The sequence below is a fragment of the Lytechinus variegatus genome, chromosome 13 (genome assembly GCF_018143015.1).
Source record: "Lytechinus variegatus isolate NC3 chromosome 13, Lvar_3.0, whole genome shotgun sequence".
In the NCBI taxonomy this organism is placed as follows: domain Eukaryota; kingdom Metazoa; phylum Echinodermata; class Echinoidea; order Temnopleuroida; family Toxopneustidae; genus Lytechinus; species Lytechinus variegatus.
In genome coordinates this window covers 19,102,745-19,118,410 of record NC_054752.1, presented here as the reverse complement: position 1 = coordinate 19,118,410, position 15,666 = coordinate 19,102,745, and positions in this window count along the sequence as shown.

The following is a 15,666-nucleotide window of genomic DNA, read 5'->3' as shown; positions in this document are numbered from 1 at the left end:
TGAAATTATTCTACAAGTAAGTTTTATCCCTGGAAAAGTTGTGGGTGTAGTAGCCCTTATTTGCTTTAGCAACCTTTATTTTCTTTACATTATGCCCGGAATTCATGTCATTTTCATGGAATGGAAGGGGAATCGTACTCGCCGTGCAAAAGCGAACGGCGATGTACACCCTTACGGTGCGCTACGATGACTGCGCGGTATAAAAAAATTACCGTTTTTGAACAGGTTTTTGGGGTGTTGTGGCAAGTAAAATCGGCTCTAACATAAAAACGGGCAGCTAAATTTGGTATCGACTAAGAGCTTAGACATCGGGAAAAATGATGCTTATAGAATTTAGACGAAAATCCACGGAAATCTAAACGATTCTATTGTAAATGCAAAAAACATGGATTTCTCAGCCTATTTCGAGGAAAAGTAATCATATAAACCTATTATAGGGTGTCTTTTATCTCATTTGAACCCTTTCACATGAAAAAAGAATATATCAGGATTATGTGGGAGCCATTTCAGATTCCTACGTGAAAAGCCTTTTGAGAAATGGCCTGTTTTTCAACGAGGATGTCATATACGTGACATTTCGCAAAAAAATTACGATTTGAGGTAGGAAATTAACAACCTTTATGCAAATTCCGGAATGAAATATTTTGCTGAAATATTCTTCAAAGTATTGTCTTTCAGCTGGGCATGATAAAAATTAAAAATCTGAAATTGCCCAAAATGACTTTTGTTTCGCCCCGGCCCACTGTGCGATGGTTCGTTATTCCGAAGATTCGATAATCCGAAAACGAAATAAGGTTCGTTGTTCCGAAGGTTCGATAATCCGAAAACGAAATAAGGTTCGTTTTTCGAAGGCTCGTTAATCCGAAAACGAAATAAGGTTCGTTGTTCCGAAGGTTCGTTAATCCGAAAACGAAATAAGGTTCGTTGTTCCGAAGGTTCGTTAATCCGAAATAATAAGTTTCGTTAATCCGAAAAATGAAAAATGGGAAAGCAGACATGGCAGAGGCAAGGGGCGGGGACACTGTTGCCGTTCAATTGTTATGAGGATGGGAAGGCAAAGGCGGCCGAACGAATTTTCGTTTAGGGGGTAAAGCCAAAAAAGAAACTTATACGTCAAATGGGCACTTTGGTGATATTTTCGCCTTAAGATTATCATCTGCTTGAAGCCATTGTGTATTTGATAGTGATTAAGTAGAGAAAAACTTTTTTGAAGTGACTTCTTATTATGGCAAAATGTATATTTAGGCTTTATTTTTCGGAGAGAGTATAATGAGCGAGCGGCTTGGTAAAAAAAATTCAAAGGTGAATTTGTAAAACTCGTTTTGGAGGGTCAGTTATTCTAAAATGGCATTATTGCGAGGTGTTGCGAGCATGAATTACGAACTAAAACTTTAGGGTATTTCAATAAAAAATGAAAATAAGTTTTAAAAAAATCCGAGCAGATTTCTGCTGTCATTAAAAAGATGTGCATCTAACTAAAGAATTAACACGAGCGCAAAACACGAGCTCAAACATACTAACCAGAAAAGGTATGGACGGCCAAAAGTGCCAAAATTCCCAATTTGAGAAAAATATATATAATGTTGAAAATAAACTAAAATGCAGAAATATATCTAAAAATAAAGAAATTTTAGAAATAATTAAGATTACCAAAAAATAGAAATTCACAGAATTAAACAGTACAGAAATAAGGACAAACACAGAAACAAGACAATCGCAAAGAATAATAAATGATAAAAAATACGTAGATAACCATGTAATTGAACACAATCACAGAAATATAGGTTCATATAGAAATAGAGAAAGTTTGAGAAATGTAAAGACATCCACAGAACTAAATACAACTTCAGAAATATAGACAACCGCAGAAATAAGGACAGCTTGAGGAAAAAAGACCCACAGAAATAAAAACATTTTCAGAAATATAGACAGCCAGAGAATTGTAGACAACCTCATAAATATAGACAACCTCAGAACTAAAGAAAACTTCAGAAACATAAACAACAGAAATATAGACAACCTCAGAACTAAAGAAAACTTCAGAAACATAAACAACAACAGAAATAAAGGCAACCTCAGAAATACAGACAACCGCAAAATTAAACAAAACGACTGAATTATAGTCCATCGCAAATAGCGCTAGCTCGTCGAAAATAAGAGAACGCAGAAATAAAGTAGAGCTCAGAATTAAAGTGTAGCTCGTCAACAAACTGGCAATGAGAGAGCGAGAGGGGGCGCAATTTCCTACGATAGCTGTGCTCTGCGAAATTCAACTTTCTTTCTATTGAATATATAGCAAGACTAATTATCTGTTTATAGAATTAGTGTTTCGGAATCCTGATTTCTGAGTGAACTTTAGTTGAACAGAAAATCTTTGAGGGACCATCGACATCAAATTGTTGGCATTCCATAAAAAAAAAGTAAGTTCAGTTCAATTTCGTGCTTTGATCTCAGTTGTAATTGTAACGTTAGTGTGTTTGCTGCATGGGGTTACCGGCAGGAAGTTGGTTGGATATTCGATATTCAAACTGTGAAGTTGGTTTGATATTCAGGTTCGATATTCAAACGCGTGTGAAGTTGGACAGATATTCAATATTCGATATTCAAAAATTAGGGGTTTTGAAAGCTAGCTAGGGGGTTTAAAAGGTGCAGCACGTCTCGGGCAACCATAAAATCACTGGCTTGCCATAATACGAGGATTTTTTAGGGGACAAAAGTCAGTGAATAAAAGGGTAGGAAATTTTTAGTTTAATTGTTTTTTCAAGCTGCCCCCAGGGATATCCCGACGGCCTAGCCAGGGTAACCACCTATCCTAACTTGTAGAACTTGACTCGGGCAACAAGATAAACACCTGCTTGACCCGGCGCATGCACATTTAGGGGGCTCAAATTAACAAATTTAAAGGGAATAACGGGCTATTTAGACCATTTTTTTAATTAAAAAAAATATTTTTTCCAAGGGGCCCCCAGGGATATCCCGACGGCCTAGCCAGGGTAACCACCTATCCTAACTTGTAGAACTCGACTCGGGCAACAAGATAAACACCTGCTTGACCCGGCGCATGCACATTTAGGGGGCTCAAATTAACAAATTTAAAGGGAATAAAGGGCTATTTAGACCATTTTTTTAATTAAAAAAGTATTTTTTTCAAGGGGCCCCCAGGGATATCCCGACGGCCTAGCCAGGGTAACCACCTATCCTAACTTGTAGAACTCGACTCGGGCAACAAGATAAACACCTGCTTGACCCGGCGCATGCACATTTAGGGGGCTCAAATTAACAAAATTAAAGGGAATAAAGGGCTATTTAGAGCATGGGTAACTACTGCCCTGACTTCCTCCCTATCCCTTAGTGCCGCCAATGGTTAGAGTAGAAAACAAAACAAAAGGAAAGGGAGAAAATAAAATAGAAGATACCATTTATTCTATTCTTTTATATTACATGTATATATTACTTATATAAAATTATAGAAACCCAATAAAAACTTTAAAAAAAAATAGAAGAGAGAGAAGGGAAAGGGACTCGGAGAGATAGCAAAGAAAAGGAGGGGGAATAGACAGAAAATTTATTTATTTATTTCTATTTATTTTCAGTTTTATTTAATCAGTGTGGCCTCATCACTTAATAAACTGCTGTCCTTGAGGGTCCTCCTTGAAAAAGAGGGAGAACGGAGGGGTCATCTCATTGTATGAACAGGATATTTTATTATTGTGCCCTGACCAACTTTGAGATTGATTTAGACATGGTGTGCAGAAAATGAACATCATAATCTTTCATCTTCCTTTCCTTTCTTTCCTTTTGTAATTTCTTTTTTGTTCCCGGTTTTAGAACTTTTTTTTGTGGGGGGGGGGGGCTTGGGGCAGTGTTATCGGATGGGGTCCGGAACAATAATGGCACATGGGTTTTTATCCTATAAGGAGGCAAAATAACATTTTCGGGAGGGGGGGGGGAGTGACTCACAATTTTTTTTAATCGAGCGAGAAGTGCGAGCGAATTTTATTTCAAAATAATGGTGTCCCTACTGACTTGAAAAGGAACCTGTTAAGGACTAGCTGTTTGTATTAATTGGGTTATGAAGATAATATCTCACCAAATAAATAGTGTGAGCGCGAAGGAATGATATATACCTGGACGTTCTAAGCACTTTTTTTGTTTTTACATCATGAACTAATGGCTAATTCTAAATCTAATTCGCAGAAAATATTTCAGTTATGAAAATTATGAACACGCAGGATATGTATCTCGCTAAAACAAATAATTAAAACTCTAATGACATTGGATTTTTAAGACCCATGTAAATAGATAATTTACTTAGGCCTATTTCAATTATTAGTTACTGCGAGCGCGTAGCGTGAGCGACATCTTGAATTTTATATAACCTGAAAGATCTATCTTAGTGACCAAAATTGTCGGGAGCTAAATGCTAACGGTGAATGGATGAGAAAACTTTCAAAATTTAAAGAACAAAAAAAAAGTTGTGGAGAATTATGATAATGTTTACTAAACATTTCTTTTCTTCAAAAATTCGGGGGGGGGGACTCACTGGGGCCTCATCCTTTGGTGCCACCCCTGGTCTGGGGCGGAGCCCCCGGAACCTCGTTTTATTTTTAAACTGCAGATTGCCAACATTTTTTATCATATCGCGGGTATATACACCATATATTATATTAAAGGGATGGTCCGGGCTAAAAGTATGTATAGCTAAATAAATAGAGTAAAATTCACTGAGCAAAATGCCAAAAATTTCATCCAAATCGAATAACAAATAAAGTTATTTAAGTTTAAAGTTTAGCAATATTTTGTGAAAACAGTAGTCATGAATATTCATTAGGTGGGCTGATGATGTCACATGTCCACTTGTTCTTTTGTATTTTACTATATGAAATTAGGTCTATTCAAATTGTTTCCTCCAAGAGCTAGAAAAAATGGATTGTCAATTGATTTAGTTCATTAGATATTTATTGCTGCAACTTATTTCATTATAACGGGGAAAAATATGTAATAACACGTTAAGAAAAAGGAGAGTGGAGATGTGACATCCTCAGCCCATCTAATAAATATTCATGATGACTGTTTTCACAAAATATTGGTAACTTTTAAACTTGTTTGTTTTGTTTTTTTGTTTTATTTCCGAAAAAAAAATACAATATACATAAGAGATACATACAATAACGGAGGATCACCCAATTCAGCTGTATTTGCAAAATATTGCTGTTCTTCCTTGGGGTCCTACATTTATTAAACAAAGTAATATACACCATTAAAAAATACTAAAAAAAAAACATTTCCAAGTAAAATACATTGACAGAAAAGTGTTTAAAAAATTACTAAAACTATGAAAACAAAAAGAAAGAATTAAAAATACAAATGCTCAATCTAAATAATCATAATAGAGTATGAAAGGAACTTAAAGTTGGTGCGTTATGAATTTCATTGGCAATTGATTATAAATTGATATCCCCCTATAGAAAAATGTCCTTTTACAATTGTTAGAATGTGGCTTGTGTAAATTAATAACAAATACTTTAGTATTTGTTATCCGATTTTTATGATTTTTTTTTGCATTTTGCTCAGTGAATACTACTCTATGTATTAAAATATAAATATTTTCAGCCCGGACCATCCATTTAAATTCAAAGCAGTTGCGAAAACGAAATAAATTAAAGCCAACAAAACATAGCAAAAGTGGAAAATTTGTATAAGTCGCCAGCGAGCGAAGCGAGCTAGAAAATTTTGGCGTTTTAAAAAGATCGTAAATATAAATTCTAATTATGTGATGGTCGCATTGGAATTGAGCCGACCAATCAATCAATAATTAGTCACGTGATATCGTATAAAAGAGACATGTTAATTCATAATACAATTATTTTTTAGGGGTATAACTCCTTGTTGATTAATTGAATTGAAGGCTACACATGCAATAGAAAATGTCTCCTGAGAATCATTTGAAGATTAGAGGAGCGTTAAACGCATATTTTATATTTTAACAATACGTTTTCTATCGATATACGGCCCCATATTTTCTCGGTATGTCTGTTTTCTCCGAGGGTATGCAGATATGCCGATCTACAACAGAAGGCTAAAGATATTCATTCGACCCAACCCATTCTCATTTTTTTCTTACTTTGTAATCTGATTACAAAAAAATAAGTATGTATAATGTTTAGACTGATTCTAGAAAAAAAAGGGCAACAACTGAACAAACTTTGTGCGAATAAAACAGAATAGGGGAAGGCGGGGTAAGTTGAGCATAGGGGCAAGTTGAGCCACCAGCCCCAGGCCAATAATGAATGAGTCAGACATTGTGGTGGTGTCATGTATTGATGACCCATAGCATAACCCCTAACCCACCACATTGTTTCCAACTTTGAAACAAAAAGTAGTTTTTTAGAGGGAAAAATATGAATTTCAGCCAAAAAAGTAAAAAAGAGTGTGAAATAGATAAGTGCTTTATAAACACACACGTCTTTAAATATAATAAAGACATGATAACAACATTATTAGTCCAGGTATGCATCTTCATTCTTGTCATAGTCTTTTATATGATGAATGCATAATAAATGTGTGGATACAAATTATCGCACTAAGTTCGGACTGGGGTAAGTTGAGCCAAACAGCATGGGGCAAGTTGAGCCATGGTAATTCCTATGGTAATGTATCTAAAAAAAAAAAAAACCATTAAAATTGATTGAAATGCAGGCTGAAAGGAGCAAATTTAGATGACTGCTCTTTTCCTTTTACATGATGTTAGTATTTATAGAGAATTAGCAAGTGAAAAGACTTTAAACAAAGAATTGACATGCTGGTTCTCCCTCATACATTTTGTACATTTTTTTGTGGCTCAACTTACCCCAGAAGGTGGCTCAAACTTACCCCATATATGGGGCAAGTTGAGCCATTTGACATCGTTTTTTTCAAAGGTTACGATGACTTTCAGTGTGGGGATAGAAAATTATATATAGGTGGAAAATATTTCAGAAGAATTAAATTTCAAGGCAAGGTACTTATTTCGACAAGATTATTAATCATATCAATTCTAACATGCAAAAAGCAAAAACTGTCACAACTTACCCCGCCTTCCCCTACATGTATCACTCGGCTTTCGAAACTATGATAGTGGCGGAGGAATTAGGACTGAGTGTCATTAATGAATGAAATCTGCTGATGAGATGCTTTACCGAGTTGCCCCCTAAATGTGCATGCGCCGGGTCAAGCAGGTGTTTATCTTGTTGCCCGAGTCGAGTTCTACAAGTTAGGATAGGTGGTTACCCTGGCTAGGCCGTCGGGATATCCCTGGGGGCCCCTCGGAAAAAAAATACTTTTTTTAATAAAAAAATGGTCTAAATAGCCCTTTATTCCCTTTAAATTTGTTAATTTGAGCCCCCTAAATGTGCATGCGCCGGGTCAAGCAGGTGTTTATCTTGTTGCCCGAGTCAAGTTCTACAAGTTAGGATAGGTGGTTACCCTGGCTAGGCCGTCGGGATATCCCTGGGGGCCCCTTGAAAAAACAATTAAATTAAAAATTTCCTTCCCTTTTATTCACTGACTTTTGTCCCCTAAAAAATCCTCGTATTATGGCAAGCCAGTGATTTTATGGTTGCCCGAGACGTGCTGCACCTTTTAAACCCCCTAGCTAGCTTTCAAAACCCCTAACTAGCTTTCAAAACCCTAATTTTTGAATATCGAATATTGAATATCTGTCCAACTTCACACGCGTTTGAATATCGAACCTGAATATCAAACCAACTTCACAGTTTCAATATCGAATATCCAACCAACTTCCTGCCGGTAACCCCATGCAGCAAACACACTAACGTTACAATTACAACTGAGATCAAAGCACGAAATTGAACTGAACTTACTTTTTTTTGTATGGAATGCCAATAATTTGATGTCGATGGTCCCTCAAAGATTTTCTGTTCAACTGAAGTTCACTCAGAAATCAGGATTCCGAACACTAATTCTATAAACAGATAATTAGTCTTGCTATATATTCAATAGACAGAAAGTTGAATTTCGCAGAGCACAGCTATCGTAGGAAATTGCGCCCTCTCTCGCTCTCTCATTGCCAGTTTGTTGACGAGCTACACTTTAATTCTGAGCTCTACTTTATTTCTGCGTTCTCTTATTTTCGACGAGCTAGCGCTATTTGCGATGGACTATAATTCAGTCGTTTTTTTAATTTTGCGGTTGTCTGTATTTCTGAGGGTGCCTTTATTTCTGTTGTTGTTTATGTTTCTGAAGTTTTCTTTAGTTCTGAGGTTGTTTACATTTCTGTTGTTTATGTTTCTGAAGTTTTCTTTAGTTCTGAGGTTGTCTATATTTCTGTTGTTTATGTTTCTGAAGTTTTCTTTAGTTCTGAGGTTGTCTATATTTATGAGGTTGTCTACAATTCTCTGGCTGTCTATATTTCTGAAAATGTTTTTATTTCTGTGGGTCTTTTTTCCTCAAGCTGTCTTTATTTCTGCGGTTGTCTATATTTCTGAAGTTGTATTTAGTTCTGTGGATGTCTTTACATTTCTCAAACTTTCTCTATTTCTATATGAACCTATATTTCTGTGATTGTGTTCAATTACATGGTTATCTACGTATTTTTTTATCATTTATTATTCTTTGCGATTGTCTTGTTTTTGTGTTTGTCCTTATTTCTGCACTAATGTTTGATTCTGTGAATTTCAATTTTTTTTAATCTTAATTATTTCTAAAATTTCTTTATTTTTAGATATATTTCTGCATTTTAGTTTATTTTCAACAGTATATATGTATTTCTCAAATTGGGAATTTTGGCACTTTTGGCTGCCCATAAAAAGGAACCTGTTAAAGAAAGCATTTAGTGACCTTTTTATGATGCATATTTCACCAATCGAATGAGAGTTCGAAGCGCAAGCTGAAAATTTGCAATATTCCAGCCTGAAAACTTAACTTGTATATTTTAAAGAGTATTTTATTTCGAAAAAAAACATGAAAACGGCATATTTATTTTGAAAAAGGAACTTTCCCATTTTGGAAAATATCAATTTCACTGTTTTTTATTTCATTTTTGGGGTGCAAGTGCCCCCTGCCTCCTTCCCGGTGGATCCAACTTTCGTCAAATAGGGAGGGGGAGGGCAGATTTTTTTCAGCCATATTTTCTTCGATCGGCAGCTTAAAGATGATTTTTGTTTGTTTCTTTGAAAGGGTAGTCCTAACAGTCAATAATTAGCTTTATACTTATAAAGGAACTAATTCTATTCCTGGTTACAAAAAAGGCATAAAATGTCCAGTTTTCAGGTTGGAATATCACAAATTTTAAGCTTGCGTTTCGCGCTCTCATTATTTAGTTCGTGAGATATATATTCTAGTCATGAGTCACTAAATGCAGTCCTTAAAAGGTTACTTAAAAGGTAAAAAGTTTTATGCAACAGGCTTCTGAAGCCTGTTGCATAAAACTTTTTACCTGAGAAAACTCTGGTAAAAACTGAAAACTAAGATTAGTCTGATTTCCGCCATTGACTTTAGCACAGGGCAAAAATTCCGGTAAAAACAACCTGAGTTTTCTCAGGTTAAAAGTTTTATGCAACTGGCCCCAGGTCAGTATATAAACAAATTACAGCTCGCGCTCGGGTTAATTCTTTAGAAAGATACACATCTTTCTCACGATTAAAAAAATGCTCAGAATGTCTAAGTTCACGTCTTGTTACATGAAATGTCTACTAGTTTTCAGCTTGCGATTCGCGCTTTCAACATCTCACAAGGATCATTATTAGTATTATTTTTATTTTTATTACCAGCAGAAGCTGTTATTAAAATTGACATCCATCATCCAATACAAATCCTATTATCTAGAGGTTACTCGCACGCAACCAACACACTTGATGCCCTGCATCTTTACACCATTTGCTTAGGCAGCAATTGCTCAGAAAAAAAATCGAAATTAGCCTATGCTTGATCCGGGGCCTATTCATAATGAAATACATGCTTTTGGCCACAACACACGCATGTATCATCGATCGTTATTACTATCATTGCATAATATCGTGTAATCTCGTAATGACAAAAGCGTCTATGTTACCAAAATGAATTATTTCCATTTTTCGTAAATACGAACCTTATTTAACTTTCGGATTAACGAACCTTATTTCGTTTTCGGATTGACGAACCTTCGGAATTACGAACCTCATTTCGTTTTCGCGTTGACGAATCTTCGGAATTACGAACCTCATTTCGTTTTCGGATTAACGAACCTTGGGAATTACGAATTTTTATTTCGTTTTCGGATTAACGAACCTTCGGAATTACGAACCTTATTTCGTTTTCGGATTGACGAACCTTCGGAATTACGAACCTTATTTCGTTTTCGGATTGACGAACCTTCGGAATTACGAACCTTCGGAGTTACGAATCATCGGAAATAAGAACCTTCGGAATAACCGAAGCTTCGGAATTACGAATGTATGCGGAGAAATCGGGGGGGGGGGTGAATCAACCCCCCCCCCCAGCCACAGAACAGCCAAAAAAGCCCGGCCTAGTTAGGGTTGATATTCTTCGCAATGGATAAGATCCGTATAAATTATTGTGATAGGGATGACTTCTTACGAGTACCAGGCATTGCCTCTGCCACTGCCGAGCTCATTCTACCGGAAGCATTAAGCCAGGCTGATACTTGCATGACTTTTGGGCACGATTTTGTCGTGGCAAGTCGTGCCATTTTCGGGCACGAACTGGGAGGCTCCCGCACTGTTTACCACTTGTTCACACATAGTTCACGAGAAGTTCACGACGAGTTCACGACGAGTTCACGAATAGTTCACGAATGCGTTCCCTCAGTGTCCACATTGACACGAACTGGCATGACGAGTTCATGCATAGTTTGCGCATAGTTTACGCACTTCCCACATTGGCACGACGAGTTTGCGCAATTCGGACGGTGCCGTGCTGAAATATTCGTGAACTCGACGTGAGCTGTTCGTGAACTTTTCGTGACAGTCGTGGCATGGCGCGCACTGCCACGCACTGGTACGTGTTACGATGCTGCAACAAATAACAAGTAAAATCTAAGTTTAATTTCCTCTTTTTTTATTACAAGAAATAATTAAGTTTACACAAACAAATCATAAATAATAATAGTCTTACATCTCTTGAAATCAGTTCTGGTGTTATTCCAAATTTATGGTCCAAATGATAAAATCCCAGTTGGCTGGCGAAAATTCACAATGATGGCGATGATGAAACTGATGTTGAAGCACGATGAATAACAAGAGTCACTGTAACGAGTTGAAATGTCCGTGAAGACAATGTTGACGATGATTAACAGTCAATTTCAGCAATCCATGGGTTGAAGAGTGTTCATTGAACAGGTTGATGATGTTGATGATCTCGATGAGAACTGAAAATTCCTCTCTCAAAATAACTGCAAACAGTTCATTGATGGTGTGCAAATAATTCCACAGAAGATAATTATTTCAGGTGTCTGATCTGACATAAAGTCTGGCGTGAAACTCTTAGCTCTGATCTGATCTGGTGAAGTGATCTGGTATGATGATCTCATATGATGTGATGATGTCCTTGTACAAACTGCAGCTTTTATATGCACATTTCAACTATTATAGATCATTCTAGTATTCACTATTCTAGAGTCTTCTATATAGTATTCACTTTTATGGAAGGTTCAAGTATTGTCTTTCAAAAAAAAACATTCTCCTTTCAGGAGCAGTCAAATTCCAGAAGAATCTTGAATGACTTCATTGAAATTAACATGTGTCAACAAAATAGCTAAGGCTATTGTTCACTGGAATGTAACAATCTGTTGTTTGGCTTTTCCCTATTCAAAAATAAAACCCCTTGGCTTTTAAATGGGCAAGGCCTGCATAACAAAAAGCTTTTACAATGACATTCTGGAATGTTCTTTATCATTCCAAAATATTCTTAAAGGGGGAAATTACTAAATAAATGAATGTAATTGCTTTTACAATTCTTCTTATATGTAACACCTCCCCCACCGGAGAAAAGAAAGCTTTACCGTAGTAAAGGTTTCTTCTAAAGAGGTAAAAATGGCAGAGGTAAAAATGGCAGAGGTAAAAATGGCAAAGGTAAAAATGGCAGAGGTAATAATGGCAGAGGTAAAAATGACAGAGATAAAGATCATGACATGATAGATCAGCAAGGACAAAAATAGAGCCTTTCCAGTTAATATCAGTCATGATTATTGACCTTGAATGGACTCCTATCGACAAAATAAGTATTATGAACTGATGAGATTTTTTTTGGATTTTTTTCATCACTTTAGGTCTATACTTTATATCGTTGATATTATTAAACATTTTCATGCCAAAATAATTTCCATAGTGAGTGAAAGGATTTATCTCGGCCAGTTCGTATAGTAGAACAGCACTCAATCCTACATACCAAACGAATTGAAATGTAAACACCAATGTGCGCTATCATTAACATACTGAAATAGACGAGTTCGAGATTTCTTTGAACCACTTGCATAACTTTGATAACAGAAAAATAGCAAAACGTTCTGTAATAAAAGTAATTTTACATATTTCAACATCATAACCGATCCGAATAAATATTGATGTGATACGTATTTTAGTTTAATGTAAATTATGTAATAATAACAACTATTGCTCATTTTTCAGAGTAATACCTCATTGCAGCTAGTCCAAGTGGATGTCAAGTTCCTTAACTAGTTTCTATGGTAACGGGTACCGCATGAATTTTGAAATGTGTAGCGAATCAGGGATTTAAATTTCTAGGTATTTCTTAGGTACCATTCTATCGACCTGTTTTAAAGGGGAAATTCACCCTGACAAATGGTTTACTGTAAAAATAGCAGAAAAAATATGTTGGTGAAGGTTTGCAGTAAACCCATCAAAGATTAAGAAAGTTAGGCTATTAGAAGCTTGAGTTTTTGATCTGTGACGTCATATACCAGTAACTACCCCATATTTTATGCACCAAAATGTTTACTTTTCAATTTCTTATCAGTGGTTCATGGTTGCTAAAAAAAATCTTTCAGGAGCGGATGCAAATTATTTGTATGTTAATATACTTAAGGTACAATTAAAACCATTTTCATTTTTTTTTAGAAAATGACATTTCATTGATATTTTTTATTACACCATATATGGGAAAAACTGCTCGCAGATGACGTCCCCATTAACATCTATAATTTAGTAGCTTTTTAAATCTTTGATGGATTCCCTCACCAATATCATTTTAATAAACTTTATGTCAGTGTGAATTTCCCCTGTAATGGATTAAGTACAATATTTGGGATTCAAAGTGTTCTTCAAATTTGAATATTAGAAGAACGATTTGGCATGAGAAGGTCGTGTATGTAAGTCCAGGAAAAAAAATACCAACTCAAGTGTTATCCTTTTTACCTCTGCCATTTTTACCTCTGCCATTTTTACCTCTGCCATTTTACCTCTGCCATTTTTACCTCTGCCATTTATTCCTCTGCCATTTTTACCTTTGCCATTTTTACCTCTGCCATTTTTACCTCTGCCATTTTTACCTCTGCCATTTTTACCTCTGCCATTTTTACCTTTGCCATTTTTACCTCTGCCATTTTTACCTTTGCCATTTTTACCTCTGCCATTTTTACACCGAGCCTATGTATCAACTCCCTCTTCATCAAATTTTGACACGAGGCGAATGTTTTTCGCCACATCAAAGCCTTGGGGAGATTTATCTTTAGTAGAGTTAGTATTTGCATGCTGGGCTAACTCCATTTCTTTCAACTTTAACTGGTACTCTAATCTCATTTTCTCCTTTTCAATGTTTTCTCTAATTTTCATTTCCATTTCAAATTGTGCAAGTTGAATTTGAGCATCATCTGAAACAATGACAGAAGTTTCAGACTCCTCTGTAATCTTCATGTGACTAGCTAACAAGTCAATTATCTCTGCCTTTCTTTAAACCTGGGGCTAGAGATACACCCAAATGATCACAAACTGTTATCAAATCATCTTTATTCAGTGACTTCAGTGATCATATGACAACTCTGTCACTGCAAGAAATTCTTCAACATCAAATGTAGCCATAGTGAAATATACAGAAAATACAAGCAAGTAATTAACACAGTACAGTATATTCCAGAACTTTCAAAAAATTCCAAAATGTTTTCAATTAAAATTGGCTTTTGTTTCAAAATTACTTTCGTCTCAAATTGCCTTTCGTTTCCTGGAAAACTGGTTTTAGTTTTAAATTGGCTTTTTGTACAATTGGCATGGCTGACCGCCGAAAATTCAAGCCAAATTATTCGATACTGCAACAAATAACAAGTAAAATTTAAGTTTAATTTCCTCTTTTTTATTACAGGAAATAATTAAGTTTACACAAAAAAAAATAATATAGTCTTACATCTCTTGAAATCAGTTCTGGTGTTATTTCAAATTTATGGTCCAAATGATAAAATCCCAGTTGGGTGGCGGAAATTCACAATGATGGCGATGATGAAACTGATTGAAGCACGATGAATGAATAACAAGAGTCACTGTAACGAGTTGAAATGTCCGTGAAGACAATGTTGACGATGATTAATGCAGTGCAGATGTTAATGCACTGTACACTTGCAGATTTTGTGTCACGCATTGGCACGCCTCAAGTCGTGCCAGTGCGCAAACTAGTCGTGAACTGGCGTGAAGTGTGCGTAAACACGTCGTGACACGTCGTGACACGTCGTGACTACGTGCCATGTCGGGACGAGAATTTTGAAATGTTCAAAATTTTGGTCACGACAAAATTTAGCGACCGGGTCGTGAACTATGCGCAAACTGTTCGTGAACTCGTCGGGACGATGCGGAGGATGCGTGCCAGTGCGTGGCAGTGCGCGCCATGCCACGACTGTCACGAATAGTTCAAGAACAGCTCACGTCGTGTTCACGAATAGTTAAGCACGACACCGTCCGAACTGCGCAAACTCGTCGTGCCAATGCGGGAAGTGCGTAAACTATGCGCAAACTATGCGTGAACTCGTCGTGCCAGTTCGTGTCAATGTGGACACTGACGGGCACACATTCGTGAACTATTCGTGAACTCGTCGTGAACTTGTCGTGAACTATGCGTGAACAAGTCGTAAACAGTGCGGGAGCCTCCCAGTTCGTGCCCCCAAAATGGCACGACTTGCCATGACAAAATTGTGGCCAAAAGTCGTGCAAGTGTCAGCCTGACTTAACAGTCAATTTCAGCAATCCATGGGTTGAAGAGTGTTCATTGAACAGGTTGATGATGTTGATGATCTCGATGAGAACTGAAAATTCCTCTCTCAAAATAACTGCAAACAGTTCATTGATGGTGTGCAAATAATTCCACAGAAGATAATTGTTCCAGGTGTCTGCTCTGACATTAAGTCTGGCGTGAAACTCTTAGCTCTGATCTGATCTGGTGAAGTGATCTGGTATGATGATCTCATATGATGTGATGATGTCCTTGTAAAAACTGCAGCTTTTATATGCACATTTCAACTATTGTAGATCATTCTAGTATTCACTATTCTAGAGGCTTCTATATAGTATTTACTATTATGGAAGGTTCAAGTATTGTCTTTCAAAAACATTCTCCTTTCAGGAGCAGTCAAATTCCAGAAGAATCTTGAATGACCTCTTTGAAATTAACATGTGTCAACAAAATAGCTAAGGCTATTGTTCACTGGAATGTAACAATCTGTTGTTTGGC